Source organism: Macrotis lagotis, chromosome 1 (assembly GCF_037893015.1).
Source record: "Macrotis lagotis isolate mMagLag1 chromosome 1, bilby.v1.9.chrom.fasta, whole genome shotgun sequence".
NCBI lineage: Eukaryota > Metazoa > Chordata > Mammalia > Peramelemorphia > Peramelidae > Macrotis > Macrotis lagotis.
Window position 1 is genome coordinate 563,218,513 of NC_133658.1, and position 14,370 is coordinate 563,232,882.

Genomic DNA, 14,370 nt, shown 5'->3' on the forward strand with positions numbered 1-14,370 from the left:
CTCATGAAAATATTTGGATCTGGTTTCCTAATTTTTCCACATCCCTCCAACATTTGTTGCTTTTCCTTTCATAATTTTAACCACATAAAATGATACTTCAAGGTTGTTTTAATTTGTATTTCTCTAATCAATAATGATTTAGACCATTTTTATATGATTATAAATTGTTTTGATTTCTTCCTTGGGAAATTGCCTGTTCATTTCTTTTGGCCATTTCTCTATTCTGTCCTTTGATACTTTGTCCTTTGTTATAGCCAACCTCCCAAGTCATTCTCTAACATACGTGACTCAAAAGCAAAAGAAGAGTCTGGGACCACAAAGAACCTAAAAGAAGGAAAGAAATGGAACAAGAATCTGAAGGACAACTAGGAATTCCTGCTAACAACTGATTCTATTGTGAATTTATGATTTTTGCAAGAATGCCCCTCTCCTCTCTAAGTTATGGAAAAACTTGTGTTTTGGAGGAATAAAGATCATGATGGAATAGTCTCCTTGTGTTCATACAGTTCTGGCTTCTTGTTCCCAGTTCTAACACTACCATGCTGTGTGATTGGGGACAATTAAGAGCTGGATCTCAATTTTCCTTCCTATAAAATTTTTGTAAAATCCTCCAGTTGAATTGAATAAATTTTTGTTTTTGTGAAGCAATCCAGAGTTAAGTGCCTTGCCCATTGTCCCACAGCTAGTAAGAGTCAAATATCTGAGACCTGATTTGAACTTGGATCCTTCCAACTCCAGGGGTGGTGCTCTACAGCCTAGCTTCCCCTGAACTGGAAGAATTAAAGTGTCTTTCCACCTCCAAAAAAATTCATTAAAACAAAAGAGAGAAAAAGGGATAGGAGAGTGTCAAGGACCAAAGAAGATATGCTTTGTGGTTGTTGTTCAGTCTTTTCAGTCTGGCTGACTTTCCATGACTTGGCAGACATACTAGAATGCTTTACTATTTCCTTCTCCAGGTGATTTTATTTGGATAAGAAAGTGAGGCAATAAGGGTTAAGTGACTTGCCCAAGGTCACACAATTTGTAAGTGTCTGAAACCAGAATTCAACTCAGGTCTTCATGACTGTTTGCTTTTGAATTAGTTGAGGCAGTCAGGTGGTGGAGCAGATGGAGTTCTGAAGCTAGGATTGGGAAAACTTGAGGCTGAGTTCAGACAGTAGCTCTGTGACTCTGGGGCAGGTCACTAAATTTCTATCAATCTCAGTTTCATCTCTAAATTGAAGGAATTAGATTTGTTGGTCTGCAAGGTGCCTTTAAGCTCTAAATTTATGATGTTTATTTACCTTCATAACATTACAAATCTTTTTATATCTTGTGCTCTTGCCAACTATGTGTTTTGTACATAGAAAGGCTTTAACAGAATATCTAATTCATTTAGCTCCCTCATACTAACTGAAAATATTACTTTTCACCTTACCTTTCCAAGTCAATTCAGTCTCAAAGGTAGAGCAGAAGAGATGTTCATCTGAATTAGCAGAGGGAGTTTCCTCACCAGGAGGTCCCTACATCTACTAAAATGCCAGTCCATAATTAAATCTACTTCAAAACACAATACCACATCTACTCAATTCCTCTGCTCATAGCTAGAAAAGTCTGTTTCTTTAAAAAATGGACCTCCTATTCACAGTGCTTATTATAGCCATTACAAATTCAGCCTCAGCATTTTGGAATTGCATCAAGAAGGTATATATGTATATGTAATATATACACACATATATTCATGCATATATATATATAATGTTTATTGATAGTTTTTTTTAATCACTTACATTTCCCATTATATTCTTCCACTGTTCCCCCCTCCCCTACCACTTTTCAGGAATCCATTTCTTATAGTCAATATTATTGCAGTAAGATAAAAATGTATAAATAATTTGTTTCAGGCCCCTTCAATTCACAATATGAGTCTGTCCCTATTTGTTAGTCTAAATTTGCCTCTAGACTAAATAAACCCTTATGTGGAATTCACATCAAAAATTTCGTTTGAAACTTCACATTTGGAGCAGAACTAGAAGGGTGATGATCAACTCTAATGAATTTGTACATTTCAGCAATATAATAATAAGACAATTCTAAAAGATTGGGGAAGGAAAGTACCATCCATATTCACAGAAGGAACTGTGGAGTTTAAAGGCAAACCAACGTTTACTATCTTTAATTTTTTAAAAGTTCTCTCTATGTCATTTTTTCTCTCTAATATTCTCTTTTCTCCATTTGCATTTGATTCATCTTTTACAACATGATTAATGTGGATCTATGTTTAGCATGGTTATACTTGTAGAGCATATATATTAGCTTGCTTTCTATCCAGGGGAGGGAAGGGATAGAAAAATGTAAAGCTCAAAAATCTGCCAAAAAAATTTGTTGAAAACTACCATTCCATGTATCTGGAAAAAGAAATAATTAATTAAATTAAAAAAAATAAACTTTACATTTGACTTTGTGATCCAGGGTGGTTGTTCTGTAGTTTCAGTCATGTTCTATTCTTCATGCCTCCATTTGGGATTTTCTCAGCCAAGATATTGCAGTAGTTTATAATTTTCTTCTCTAGCTCATTTTGTTGATGAGGAAACTGAGGCAAATAAGGTTAAGTGACTTGTCCAAGGTCACATAGCTAGTAAATGTCTGAGGTCTATATTTGAACTGAATTCTTGATACCAAACCTGTTGCTCTATACATTGTACCACCTAGTTGCCTTCTCTCTCTGTCTCTTCCCCTTTGTCTGTCTCTCTTTGTCTTTCTCACCCTCTTGCTCTCACGCTCTTTCACTCAGTTTTCCCTCTTGCTTTCTCTTCTTCTCTTTCTCTCTGTTTTGCTCTGTCTCTGTCTGCCTCTGTCACTCTCATTTGCTCTTGCTCTCTCACTCTCCACCTTCTCCTGGTATGATGACATAGCTTCTATTATCCCAGGATTATTGTCAATCTGTTCTTGGGTAGGCTGGGTACTTTTCTATCCTTCCTAAAACTCTTCTCCTTCCCATCTCACAATTTCTCATTTGGTGTTTGTTTAGTGTTAAGCGAGGGATTAGCAGCAAGTTGCCTTTTACAGAAGCAATCTTTTCCTTTCAACTCAAGATAACATTACCAGGTAACTCATGTCTATCTATCTTTGTTTCTTTCTTTGTCTCTGTCTTTCTCTGACTCCCCCCCGCCTCTTCTCCTCTGTCTGTCTGTGTCTCTCTCTTTGTCTTTCTCATTCTCTTTCACTCATTTTTCCCCTCTCTTTCTCTCATTGCCTCTCTTCCACACAATATCCACTCTTAGAATCTTATAAAAATAAACTTTTCTAGTTGAAAGGGGGTGATTTAATCCACCCTTAAAGTTATAAATCTACCTGAAGCATAAATTTTCAACATACCTGGGTAGTTATCTATATATAAGCTTGAGTAATCCCATTGCTGAGAAATCTCACCACTCCCAAATCATTTCATTACAATTTATAAGGTTCTAATTGTTATAAAATTCTTTCATATTGAGTTGAAATATGGAGTCCTATAACTTCTAACTCTGACTCCCTTCCCCAGACAATTAGAAAAAATCTATTACCTCTTCTATAGTATAAAATATGTGAAGACAGCATACACATTGAAGTCTGTGGAATATAAAGAACTAGTAACCCTGGTGTGAGGGCTTGCTGAACCCGTTTCAGGGCTGCTCATTCATCTTTGGTGTCCATTTTCACCTATGGCTCCAGAAAACTGTAGCAGGCACACTGGTCATACCTCAGTAAAACCATCTTGGTAGACCAGTTAAACCAAGTTAATGGAAACCAACAATTCTTAAAACTATGGGTGAGTAAGAGCCAGTAAGTCTGCTCCAGGGGATGGGAGGATGAGAATTATTTGTTCCATCGACCATGAAGGTGATCAAAGGCACCAGTCTTCTTGATTTTTATCTTGCCATTGGACTTTGAAGACTCTGAAAGAGAGAGTGTGACTGATAACTTTGTGTAATTGACTCAAATACAATTAACCATAAATCAAGACATCATCATATGATATCATTAGTTCTCTTCATAAACAATAACCCTTCCTAGGGTCTTCAACTGACATTCAGATGACAAAGTTTGGAATTTATACAACAAATATTTTAGCAGTAATTCAGTGATCCATTTCCTTTGTGAATGGGAAGTTACAATCTGTGATTTTTTTCAGTGTGACTACTCCCTCCACCAAAGCAGATTTCATCTCCTTTTTACTATAATAGACAATCTTTATGGGTTGTTCTAGTGAGATCTAAGGTGACCAATGACTGTTTCTAAGGTGACCTTCTTTCTTTGTGAATCTCTAAGGTTATTTCTTTATGTGTGTCCTTTTATTTTGCTCTGCAGATGTCTCTTTAAGTCATTGTATCTCAGAGTGACGAGGCATCTTAGAGATCACCTTTTCTTAATTCTCTCATTTTACAGATGATGAAATTGAGGACTACACAGGTAACTTATTCAAAGTCTAAAGCCAGGTTCAGTTAAAAGTTCCCTTGAACAAAAGTTTGATGTTCTTTCTAGAAGCATCTAGGAGATAGCATGAGTAGAGTATTGTACCTGGAGTCAGGAATAACTGAGGCAAATTACTTATTCTCTATTTGTCTCAGTTTTCCTCAACCATAAAACAAGAATGACAGAATCTACCTAGTAGGGTTTTTGTGAGGATCAAATAAGATAATTTGTAAAAGTTAATAACAAAGTGTCTGATACACAGTAGATATTATATAAATGCTTATCCTCTTCCTTTTTCCCTTTTCCCTTTCCCCTCTATTGTACCTATTGTACCTCCACATATGTTAATGCAAGGATGGTTTTCCCCAGTGGTCAAGATAGCTAACTGGACCACAGTATGTTTCCTTAATGATGATGTTAGGATCATTCCAGTGAGAAATGTATACCTGTAAGTGTGTTTGGAGATGGATTTAGGGGTGAGAAAAATGTAATGTGAGAATTTTAGCAGTATTAGAGGTAAAAGATACTGCATCTGAGTCTTTACTTAAGTAATGATACCTTAGCCCAGGAACAAGAGATGAGGGAGGCAACAGGTAACAGACTATGGGAGAATTTGGGTCTCTACTCAACTGGAGGAAAATTCCTAAAGGAGCAAAAACTAAGAAATGATTTTTAAAAACAACTGCATCACATGGCATTGAATTTCCAAGGAAACCCTGTTTATATTTTTGTTGTCAAAGCTACTTTTGAAAGAGTGAGCCTAGAGCCTAGAAACAGGGTAGATGTGGTTTGAAAAAAGTTAGAAGACCAGTGATTTTATCAAACCAAAGTTGTACAAGTTTTTTCTCCTTGATTCATTACTAAAAGCTACACAGCTCTTTCACAAAAGACAATAGCTCACAGGAAGATGTTTGGGGAGAGCTCATGGTTTCCTTACAAAGTGGATCAATGTCCTTGGCAAAATAAATTTGGATCATAATGATCCAAAGAGAAAGGACTGAGGAAGTTGTTTAACAGGATGAATGATGGAGAGACCTGTCTTCATGACCAATGGAAGAGTTCCTAATCACAATATCAGAGAGGTACCATCAAACAGATGAGTCCAGCCTCATCTCAGACTGCTTTGCTTAAAACTTCAGATCAATCCATTGTCTTTTTTCATCATTGGGATCTTCCATCCTATACAGTCATCAGATATGAAGTCAGAGTATCTGTGTGCAAATCAAAGCTCTGCTACTTAGTATCTACATAATCATGGACAAATCATTTTGCCTCTCTGGTCCTCAGTTTCCTCATCTGTAAAATTAAAGGAGTGGTCTCTATGATCTCTAAAGTTCTTTTCAATTCTAAATCATATGTTCCCATAAAATGAAAGATAATATCTTTTTTAAAAAATCATGATTTTATCCATGTGAATGCTCCTTTCACTGATACAGACCATAACTCTTCCATACCTTCATCCATAAATACATGAGCTATTGTGATCGCAATGATTCACCTTCTCATGATATATTTTCTGGTTGACAAGCTATGAGGTTGCTTTAACAGGCACACAATCTGTCCCTGCTGAGCCCATATCAGATGCCTTTGGAGCTTGGTGGGACCTACCAGGCTTTCACTGTCTTACTGTTGATAGAATTGCCTCCACATCTTAGTAAAAAACAGTGTAGGTTCCAGCAAAGTAGTCATATGGATCTTTGATTTCATCCATATGGACATTTCTTACCACCAATACAGATTACAATTTATTCATACCTTCCCATCCTCTGCAATCCATCCATGGCTTCCCATAAATTCACCACAGCATGAATTTATTTATTTATATTTTTTTTTACAGAGTGAATTTACTAAACATATTGGGTACCATCCTTCTGATCTGAGATCAAATGATTAGCACATGAATGTTCATCAGTTATCCTTCACTCCTCCTACATCTTCATCATACATGCTATATTCTAGTCATATTTCATAGTTGCTATTCTTTGCACATAATTCATCTCCTGCCTCAGTGACAGTGTATAAGATTTTCTTCAAGCCAGCTTCTTCCTATCCACCTTTGCCTCTTATAATTCCTACTTCCCTTAAAGGTTTTGCTCAGATGTCATCTCTAGTTATTAGCAATTCCTTCCCTTAAAGTGATTTCTTTTCAAGTTTTGTATACATTTTGAATATACATTTGTCTATATTTTTGTGTTGTTTCTCTTTTTTCACTTTGAAAATTTTTTAAAAATTTTATTCTGAACTTAAGAAATAAAACAAGCATTTCTATAAAATAGGATAGAAAGAAGTGATTGCATATGACACCACAAATTTATTATTTACTACTTGCTATTCCTTTTTGGGTTTTTTGTATATTTTTTGAGGGGTGGAGCAATGGGGTTAAGTGACTTGTCCAAAGTCACACAGTCAGTAACTATTAAGTGTCTGAGGCAGATTTGAACTCAGGTCCTCCTGACTACAGGTTCTGTGCTCTGTCCACCATGCTACCTAGCTTCCCCTATTCCTTTTAAATATATAATAAAGTTATCATGTAACTTTCTTTCTCCCACCTTTTTTTTCCTTCCTTCCCCACCCTGACCTAGAGATGGTTACTACTAGACTACTACTAGACTAGGTTTTTCATCATCTAGACATGCAATTGGGAAAAAATAAAATACTATTTTTTAAAAAGAAAACCCTTAGAACAGATGTACAGCATGAAGCAAAACAAATTCCTGCATTGGCTGTATGTATAATTCATTCTGCAGACATAATTGAAACAGCTAAACAACTTCTGAATCCAAAGCTACTCATTATCTTTTCTTATTTTTTAGTTTTACTCTACCATTTCTTTTTTGAAATCATATTAAAATATGATGTATCTGAAATGTAAATTAAAGTGAATAATATAGTTTCATCAGGATAGAGAATTCCTAGTACAGAAATTCCTTCCACTGATATGGATTGCAAACAGCCTGTGATTTAGTAGAGAAGATCCAAGAAGTTGCCTGAGACATGGAGGAGTTAAGTGACTTTCTTTAATACTTCTTGAAATCTTGAAAAAGTCAGAACTGTGTAAATTTTGGTTGAAACTTCAAAAACATAATTTTTACCAGGAACGATAAGGAACAGTCAAAAAAAAGAGAGAGGCAAGGTTTGGAAGCTTATCATAGAGATCAAACAGAGAGCTAAGAACACTGCCAAATAGAGGCCTGTGATTCTTATTTCTTTCTACACACTTCAATTCTTGACAACTAAATTCTCTTTAATATGTTGGAATAATGTTTGGAAAGCTATCTTTAGTAGAAAAATAAAGATCTTACAGGGAAATATGTTTGGTAACTTTTAACAGTCAGGGGGTTGTTGCCAAAACTCAAGATTTTTATTTATCTTTTTCTATTATGTCTTCTCTCATATTAAGATTAAGGATTAAGGATTAGGACAGATTAAGGACAGGAATTGTAATAGGGAAAAATACAAAATATTTTCTGAATTTAGACATTATTTAAACCATCTGTGGTTTGTGTGGAAGGGTAGGGAGCCACTGGTGTCTAGAAAATGATATGTGGGGCAAGCTTATGCCCAATTATTTTTCATACCATTGTGGCCAAAGCCCCACAACCATGGAGGCAGGATCTGTCTCTCCTTGCATAGGTTTGCCTACAAAAAGAAAGAATGGTCTTTAGAACATTCTGGGTATCTAGTTATTTTTAAAGATGCAAAGGCTACAAGTCTAGACCAAAGTAGAAGGAGTGTTGGTGCATGATCTTCTATTTACAGATCACTATGCATTCAATGCAGCCTCTGAAGCTAAGATGTAGCAAGGTATAGATGATTCTCTGCTGTTTGTTCTCATTTTAGTTTAATAATTAACACCAAGAAAACACATATGCTCCATCAGACAGCATTACACCATCCATATGTAGAACCATCAATTAAAGGAAATGGAGAAGTTTTCAATACTGTGGACAAGTTCACTTACCTTGGCAGTGTCCTTTTCAGAGAGATACACATTGACAATACAGTTGACACTTGCATTGCCAGAGTTAGCTCAGTATTTGGGAGACTCCAAAAGAAAATGTGGGAGAGAAGATGTATTAATTAGACTGACTACCAAACTGAAGGTCTACAGAGCTGTTGTGCTGACCTCTTTGCTATATATCTGTGAAATCTGGGCAGTCTAGGAAGATTCTGAAGATCACCTGGTAAGAGAAGATACCAGACATTGAGGTCCTTTCTTGAGCTAAACTGCCAAGCATTCTAGCATTACTACAGAGAGTGCAACTACGATAGGCAGGACATGTTGTTAGAATGTCAGATGTACATATGCTTATCAAAAAAACTATCTTATGGAAAACTCACACAGGGCAAGTGCTCACAAGGTCATTAGAAGTGTTACAGGGACACCCCAAAGGGTTCTTTTCAGAACTTTAGAATTGATATTACAACATGGGACACACTGACACAAGACCACCCAGCATGGCATGCCCTCATCAGTGAGGGGGCTGCACTCTATGAGGAAGGCAAAATTGAAGTGACTCAAAGGAAACATGAGCTGTGTAAGTTTAAACACCCCAAGTGTTCACATGTACTATTTGTGCCCAAGCTGTCAGACGCACTGTAATTTATCTCAAACATTGTGATGTCATTTTGACCTTCTTCAATAATGAAGGACAAGAACCGACTATTTTGAAAAACCTACTTTATTAAGAGCTCCTTTTCTCCCAGAAAACTTTAACCTCCAAACTAAGTTTGGGTTTTTTTAAGGGGGGGGGACAAGATTTATTATTTCCCTTAGGGAATTTTCTGTGAGGAAGCTCCCTCTAGCAATAGAGATTAGTACGCATATTGCTATTGAGTTTTAGAGAATTGCCAGGACCCCTGAAAGACTAACTTGCTGGAGATCACACCACCTGTATGTCTCAAAGGCTAGTCTTAAACCTAGATCTTCACTCCAAGGTCAGCTCCCTATGCACTATGCCAAACTTCCTTTTGTCTAAGAATTACTTAGTGTGACAGGCAAAGTGCTGACTTTTCAGAAACATGTGCTAAATTAGTCTAAGCCATAGGCCTCAGTTTCTATTTCTCAAGAATAAGGTGAGCGTGAGAACCCGGATCTCCTGCTAGAAAAATTATGTCACCCAAACCATATAAGATGCAAACAAAGACAGACCTTCCTGGGAAAGCTATCAAGTTTGACCAATTATTGTAAGGGTCAGCAGAAAAGAGGAGGGGGAATGGGTTGTGGGTTTTATGGCTTTTTAAGCCTGCTTCAGCTTCTGTAATTTGGCATTTCCTGTTTCCTCTCTCATAGTTAGGAACTGCCCCGTTTCTTGCAAGAATTTTAATTTGATGCACTGGGTTCTTGTTGTCCCAGGGGGGATCCCAGATAGGAAACTTGTCTTCCCCAAGAGGCACCCCTCCCACCCTCCCAAATTTTAACTCTTTGTTGCCACTCCGAGTAGTCATTTTGGGTTAGGGTCTCAATACCCCTACAGTTTTTGGGTGCTCATTTGGGATAGTGGTCTTGGGGAGAGAAGAACCCTGACTCAACTCAAGGACAGGCTCCTGTTGGAGAGTTTTACTCTAACAGTCCTTGATGCTGTTTGTGGAGTCTCCCTCTCCCTGCGACAAACAACCTGAAGTGGAGTAACTTAGTGGAAGAAAAGCCCAGGAACAAATCCAAAAAATTTCCCTGAAGGAAACCTGACTGGTCGAGTTGCAGTCAGGCAACTTATATGCATATAACCCAGAGGTAAGCAATCTGATGAGCCAAAGGGGAAGCTGACTCATCAGAACACCGAATACTCTAGGGTGACTGGTGGGCAGGTGACCCACACTGTGAGCCTAGTAGAGAGACTAGGATAATTTGTTGAGTCACAGACTCGAAGGTGGCTGGTGATGGACCTCGCGCTAAATTATGGGGAAGGAACACTAAAGTAAAAGTTGCAACAAAAGATCAGGAAATACCCAAAGACAGCTGGCTGCAAGATTGGGATCAATTACCAAAATATTGAGGCAAGGATAAGAAAAAGATGATTAAGTATTGTTTTATATGGGGAATAAAAATTTGGGTGGTGGAGTAATTTGGCCCAAATATGATTCCACCAAGGACTGGATGTGTTCTGAGGTTGAATACCTGGGGAGAGCTCATGCATATTATGAATATGTTATTCTAGAATGGGGCCCTCACCACCTCCAAGGATTAGGGGTGGGAGGGGTGCCCCTTGGGGAAGACAAGTTTCCTATCTGGGATCCCCACTGGGACAACAAGAACCCAGTGCTTCAAGCCCATATGCGGGATTTAAGGGAATTAATAATAATTGGAATTAAGAATGTTTTCCCAAAGACCCAAAATTTAAAGAAAGCCTTTGAGATTAGGGCAAACTAAAGATGAGTCCCTATCAGCATTTTTAAAGAGACTAAAGGCAGGGATCCAGAAATATTCAGGGATACATCCCTATAGTTCAGAAGGGGAAAATAGGCTCAAAATTTATTTTATAACCAATGCCTGGTTAGACATAGTTAGGAAGTTACAGAAGATAGATTTATGGAATGAAGAGCCCCTTGGAACCCTCTTGAAGGAAGCTACTAAAGTTTTTATTAGAAGGAAGGATGAACAACAGAAATGGACTCTTGCATATTAAAATACGAAACAATTCTCTTAGAAAGGGATGATTTGATGCTAACTCAGGATCATAACCAGAATCCAGCTGAGTTTCTGTCTGCTTCCCCCAAGGATTCTCAGCAATTAGAACACAGTTGTTTGGATGTTGCAAATTTTCAGACTAAAGTGAGAGAGGACTTACAGGAATCACCTATTCTAGGTGGGGAAGATTGGTTTGTAGATGGATCCTCAAGGGTGGTGGAAGGAAAAAGGATGAATGGATATGCTATAATAGATGGGAACAAAAATACAGTTGTTCAAGCTGGAACATTCCAAAAGGATGATCTGCTCAGAATTGTGAACTTTATGCACTGAACCAGGCATTAAAAGGATTGGAAAACAAAGGAGGGACTATCTATACTGATTCCAATTATGCTTGGGGAGTGGTACACATATTTGGGAAAATATGGGAGGAGAGAGGAATGATAAATAGTAAAGGGAAAGATTTGGTCCATGATGTACTAATAAGAAAAGTTTTAAATAATTTACTTAAACCCCCTGTTATTGTAGTAGTGCATATCAAAGGACAACAGTCAGAAGCTAGGGGTAACCACCTTGCTGACCAGACGGCTCAGAGAGCTGGGGACAGAAAGCTTGGAAGACTGAAAGGTATGTTATTACTAATACCAAAGATTCCTTTATGAACCTCTCCATCATCCTTTACTGATAAGAAAAAGCAGAAAATGTTGTACCTGGGGGCTAAGGAGTCCAATGAGGGGCATTGGAATTTGCCCAAAGGAAGGGAAGTGCTGAACAAAGCAGGTATGAGGCTAGTCTTGCAGACTTTACAGCAAGACAGTCATTAGGGAGTCCAGAATCTGTGTGATGCAGCCTTAGCCAAGTATGTACCTCCTGGCCTCCATACAATAGCCAGGCAATTGGTAGATGGGTGTCTCATTTGTCGAAGGACAAATAGGGCTGCCCAGTGCCAAACACGGGCAGGGGGCGGCCTCTGGGAATTTGACCCTTTCAGAGCATAAAGATGGAGTTTACTGAGCTGCCTCCTATTGGCCACCTCAAATACTTGTTGGTCATAGTAGACCATTTGACCTCCTGGGTAGAGGCCTTCCCTCTTTCAAGGGCAACTGCCCCCATGGTCAGCAAAATTCTGCTAGAACAAGTAATTCCCCAGTATGGTATGGTGGACAGGATTGATTCAGATCAAGGGACACACTTTACCTCCAAGGTTCTCCAGTCCCTGGCTCAAGCCTTGGAAATTTCCTGGGAACTACATATTCCCTGGCATCCACCCTCCTCTGGCAAGGTGGAAAGAATAAATCAGGAAATTAAGATAAAGTTAACAGAGTTGTCTCTTGAGACCTTGGACCAAATGCCTGCCCCTTGCATTGTTAAGGATCAGGACAAAGCCTAGACGGGACAATGGGTTAACTCCTTATGAGATGTTGTATGGCCATCCATTTCTTGGCCCAATTGAACAATGGGATCCTACTTTAGATAATAAGGATATTTTTCAGAGAATATATAATGGTACTGGCCCAACATTTGAAAGACATTCAACTAAAAGGACTTATTGCACAGACTCCTCCTTTAGGATTTGCAGTTCACAGATCCAGATGTGGAAGGAGGAGAAGTTGACTCCAAATTGGGAAGGACAGTTCCAGATTTTTGTGACCTCAGACACTGCTGTGTGGACTCAGGAGCAAGATTTGACCCACTATACCAGAGTAAAAAGATTTGTGAATCCACCAAAAGGATGGACTGTGGACTCTGAACCCATGAATGAATTGAAACTGCATTTTAAGTGAGTATAGGACTAATGGACTTTCCAACACCTCACCCAGGAGGTAGAGGATTCTTGGTATTCTCCCCTTTGTTATAATTTTATTATCACTCCTTTGCTTCCTAGCTGGTATAGTATATAACATAAGGGATTTCCATGTGGGACCCATTTCTGGGTGCAATTATAGTGTTACTCCCTGGGGTTGGCCCCCTTTGCTTTCTAGGCTCTGGTTAAGACTATAATCCTGCAGAAATATGCCTTAGATATCATGTTCTGAGAGTGTCCCTCTTAAATTTGAACCTATTATTATATCAGGCCTCAGTTTTAGATACCTTCCTTGAAGAGGAAAACACTTTTCAAAACTTAATTCAAACCATTGCTAGTACTTTCAATGTAACTAACTGATGGATTTGTGAGGGGGCCTCAAGGAATGAGCATGTGCCCATGAGTGCCAGTTCCACTTGAACCTGTTTGGTTATTGAGTAAGAAGTCCTTAGTACATAGTGGAACTGGAACTTAGGATGAGAAGGAAGAACACCAATGGCCACTGCAGAATCCGTGACAGGGAGATATTGCCTTAACCAAACTGGGAAGGGACTTGACTTAGGACAAAGTAGTTGCAGGTGGACTTTTTCTGCTAAGGTTGACAATATACAATTAGTGCCAAATTGCGGGAAGTATCAGGGTCGTTGGGATAAGACCCGTATACAGTGTAATGATGGTACCTGGGATAGATGTCATACTCACAAATATAATCAGACCAGGATTTTCCAGAAAAAGAATCCGATTCTAAAAGGGCATTATTGGGTATGTGGGCAAACAGCCTATACACACCTCCCACTAAATTGGACAGGGATCTTCTATATAGGATTAATTAGACCTAAGTTCTTTTTCCTCCCAGATCAAATAGGAAGTTCTTTAGGTGTTCAATTATATGATGACAAAGAAAACCAGAAATGGAATATAGATACTTCTTTAACGCTAACTGGAGATGCTAATGGTTGGGGGAATGCCTGCCCCCCACAAAGGATAATTAAGGAGTGTGGCCCTGCTATGTGGGCACAAGGTGGGAGTTGGGGATAGAGGACACCAATCTATATGTTAAATAGAATCATTAGACTTTAGGCTGTAGTGGAAATTGTAACTAACCAAATGGCAAAGGCACTGGACTTATTGACAGATAGGATCACCCAAACTAGGGAAACTGTATTACAACATAGATTAGTACTAGATTATCTGTTGTCTGAGGAAGGGGGTGTTTGTGGAAAATTGAATTTGTCTACTTGTTGTATGAAAATTGATGACAATAAAAAATTGGAGGAGATCACCACAGAAATTAGAAAAATAGCCCATGTGCCTGTCCAGACTTGAAACTCTCCCTTTAATACTTCATGGTGGGCTTGGTTCAGAGGGAGCTGGTGGCATCAATTAGTATGGTAGGGACTTCTAGTATTAGGAGTCTTGATAATCCTCCCTGCCTGTATACCATGCATGATACACTTGGGTACTAGGACAGTTCATAAAATCCTTCCTCAGATACTTTTGGCTG

The 14,370-nt window shown here is 38.4% G+C and overlaps 1 protein-coding gene across 4 annotated transcripts in view; it reads left to right on the forward strand.

The window, feature by feature from the left end:
* The window catches only part of LOC141507115 (OX-2 membrane glycoprotein-like), a 74,985-nt gene extending 65,146 nt beyond the window's left edge, over positions 1-9,839 (forward strand). For all 4 annotated transcript variants that reach the window (XR_012474077.1, XM_074214506.1, XM_074214502.1 and 1 more), the window contains one exon: positions 255-9,839. The gene's annotated coding sequence lies outside the window, so the exon portion shown is untranslated. The remainder of the gene's footprint in view (positions 1-254) is intronic.
* Positions 9,840-14,370: the final 4,531 nt, after the last annotated feature.